This window comes from Arvicanthis niloticus, chromosome 30, assembly GCF_011762505.2.
Source record: "Arvicanthis niloticus isolate mArvNil1 chromosome 30, mArvNil1.pat.X, whole genome shotgun sequence".
NCBI classification, from domain to species: Eukaryota; Metazoa; Chordata; class Mammalia; order Rodentia; family Muridae; genus Arvicanthis; species Arvicanthis niloticus.
The window spans coordinates 9777036-9780828 of record NC_133438.1 but is presented as its reverse complement, the minus strand read 5'-3'; the positions used below and the strand labels follow the sequence as shown (position 1 = coordinate 9780828).

The 3793-nt window shown below is 37.3% G+C and overlaps 1 pseudogene; it reads left to right on the top strand.

Moving 5' to 3' along the window:
* The first annotated feature begins 2424 nt into the window (after window positions 1-2424).
* LOC143440950 (vomeronasal type-1 receptor 4-like) lies at window positions 2425-3453 on the top strand (annotated as a pseudogene).
* The last annotated feature ends 340 nt before the right edge of the window (window positions 3454-3793 follow it).

Here is a 3793-nt window from a genome sequence, read left to right as displayed (position 1 = left end):
TCAATAAGACAAATCTGCAACCTACATATTGGGAAAAAAATCTTTACTAGCCCCACATCTGATAGAGGGCTAATATCCAAAATGTATAATGAACACAAGAAGCTAACCACCAAATAACCAAACAACCCTATCAAAAAATGGGGCATAGAACGAAACATAGAATTCACAGCAGAGCAATATCAAATAGCTGGAAAGCACCTAAAAAAAATGTTCAGAGTCCTGAGTGATCAGAGAAATGAAACCAAAATGACCCTGACATTCTACCTTACACCAACCAGAATGCCACACATCAAAAGCTCAGGTGAAAACACATGTTGGCAAGGATTTGGGGAAAGAGGAACACCCCTCGATTGCTGGTGGGGTTGAAAACTGATTTTCTATTCTACATATTGGTACCCACTGAGACAAAGAAGGTAAACTAAGGTTTATGTACAGAACATCTCAGACAACCATCAACTAAAATGGACACACATGGCTCTATTATACTCCTCACATGGGCCACCTTATCTCTAAAATTCTAAAGGTGAGATCCCGCAGCCCCTAGAAAACAGAGCAGATAACAATCTCACTTGACTTCAAAATATTCCCTTAAGAACTGATAGCAAGAGCTGTACATCTTCATTGAGAACTGGCAACAGGGGAGAGAAGTTCAGAGAATATTAACTGCCTGGTCAACCCTACATCTATTGCTATTAGAAGTGAAATGATAATTGCAAGTCTGAGGGGAGATGAGATCACAGAATCACAGATACATATCTCAGGTCCTAGTGTCTCCCTTCAGATGACTTTTTGAATTTTGTGGTTAGGGCACTGATATCAGCATTCCAGGAAGAGAAATGTTGCAGAAAGTGGAACAGACTGCAACCTGAGAGCAGAGAAGATTAAATATATGATTATTGGTAAGTAAACATAAGAGATATTAAGACATGTACTGAATCTGGATGAATAGCAAAGCTACATAGGATACAGAAAAACCCCTCAGGAAGGGAATCAGGTAGAAATGACTGCTGGGGTCCTACAAGCACTGCATTCCAGCTCTAACTTAGACCATTCCTCACTGTCAGTGCCATCTGTGCTGTCACACTTGTTAAGAATCTGGTGCTTATGGGGTCTTGTAATGTCTGACTGATAGAAATCAAAGTTTCCCTAAATGAAAGATTTAACTAGGAAACCTGACAAAGAATGGTCACTGAAATCAGTGACACTGCACATCATTGTGGTAAGTTTGTTAGTTTTAGTTTCCTTTGTGTTGTTACGCACAGTGGTGACTCTGAACAATGACAGATTAGATCATAAGCTCTGGCTGGATGATTCATTGACAGGGTATTTGTGACAGAGATTCCTTCATGATGCACTTGAGTATGTCCAGATTAATTCATGTAATATTTGCAAATAATTTTTATAAATGAAAATGGACTAAAACCTAAGTATTCCTGACAATAAATTGACAGCTTAATTAATAACCTGTGATTCCATGTAATATGCAGTGAACATTTTCAGGAATTCTATGTGTACATCTACTATTACTTCAGGTTTCTAGGTATGAGTGGAATCTGTTCTGGAAATCAATCAGTTCTACCAGGAATTGCATTTAATGATGGCCTCATGTGACCAAAACTTTTTCTCTGTCTCAGAGTGAAAATGAGATTAATGAATATAGGTTTCCTAACACTTTGAAAATAAAAACAAATGAATAAATTCTAGAATTTTTTCTGTGAATGTAGCAAGGGTCTTTTAAATTGAGGCATTTATGAATTTTATTTCTTTCTAACATCAACTACTAGAATTAAATATTTTTGAACATATTCAAAAACATTGTCATCAAATATAGGATTGCTTATCACTTGTATAGGAAATTGAACGAAGAAAATCTGGCCCCATAGATGAGTTCTATGGGATATTGTTTTCTCACTACTAAATTTCCCTCTGAACCTAAAGTATTTCAAGCATTAATGCCTACTGTAATATTAATCTTTTTCTACCTGTGTTAATGATTGAAGCTATCTCTTATTACAATGTGTGTGGGAATTACAGCCTGAATTTACAAAACTCAATTCTTATGTCCTTAATCATAGCATCACTTCACTTGGTGATACAAAGAAAATATGTGATCTTCCCTAAATAATATTTTGGTTACCCTACTACTATATTTTACATGGATTTGTGTTTATTTCCCAGAGTTAAATATATGCCATATGACTATTGGATAGTTGTTTTGATGGAGTCATGCTTTATTTCAAACATGAGCCACGCTTCTTTCAGATTAATTTTGTTCTTTTCCTGTTAATGGGACATTGTTAGTATTTTAAACATTTCACAAATATGAACCTAGAGAAATCCAGATGCTTTGTGGCCCCATTCAATCAGATTTTTGTGTAGAACTTATGCCAAAGTGGTAGATGACCTACATGTTGAATATGCCTTATGGATTCATTTAGGATATAGAATTGTGACTGAGTCTCCAGCTTCACCTTGCCATGAAGGATCCTAAGTTTGAGAGCAAGAACTGACAGCATGGAAACCAGTGAGTTGCTTATCGGAATGATTTTCTTCTCTCTGACTATAATTGGAATTCTAGGAAATTTCACTCTTTTCTACAACTGTATATATTTTTACCTAACAGGGTATAGGTTAAGGTCTACAGACTGGGTTCTGATGCACTTGATTGTAGCCAATATGTTAACTGTACTGTGTAAAGGAGTGCCCCAGACAATATCCTTATTTGGTTTTAAAGATTTTCTCAATGATATTGGATGCAAATTGTTTTTTTCTATGCACAGAGTAGGTAGGGGTGCTTGTATTGGCAGCACCTCATTTCTTAGTGTGTTTCAGGCCATCATCATCAGCCCCAAGAACTCCAGGTATTCAGAACTTAAAGTGAGAATACACAAGTGCATTCATTGCTCTGTGTACCTCAACTGGGTAATTCATTTATTTATAAGCAGTGTTAATCTTGTGTACATGAGGGCAAAATGTGGCAATGAAAGCACAACAAAACTGAAATCTTTTATATACTGCTACTCTGTCCGGCATGATCCAACCAGTGACATCCTTTATGCAACATTACTGTCCATTCCTGATATGCTTTTGCTGGGGCTAATGCTATGGGCCAGTGGCTCCATGGTTCTCACACTGTACAAGCACAATAAGATGATGCAATACATATCCAGGACCAGTGTTTCTTCTAGATCCTCCCCTGAGTCCAGAGCCACTAAAACCATCCTTCTCCTGGTCAGTACTTTTGTCTCCTTTTACACAATTTCTTCCCTTTGTCAATTCTGTGGAGCTCTCGTGTATAATCCCAGCTTGTATTTGGTGAATATGACTGCAGTGTGCTCTCTGCTTTTCCCTGCTATTTGTCCCTTTCTTCTCATGAGCCAAGACTCTTGTGCATCCAGTTACTTGAAAAGGAATAGACATTTCCCCAAAGCCTCTGACCAAGAACACAATTAAGAGCTTCTGGCCAGATTTGCATGGTTATTCAGTAATTCTGACAGAACTGTGAGCATAATTACAGTAATACCATGGCATTGTGGAGGCTTCTGCAGGTAAGTATGCTATCAATGTGCATGCAAATGAATGTGTTCACGGGCACATACACACACAGACAGACACACAAATGTAATTGTGTGTGTCATGTTGTATACAAGTGTAACTTAATTAAATTACAAAGACTAATGAAAAAACTAGGTAGATGTTAGGTTTCAAATCCATTATGCTCTTGGTGATGTGCTTTCTGGCTTTTTGAGTGACACACCCAGAAATAAGCAACATAACCATTACTGGAAATCTA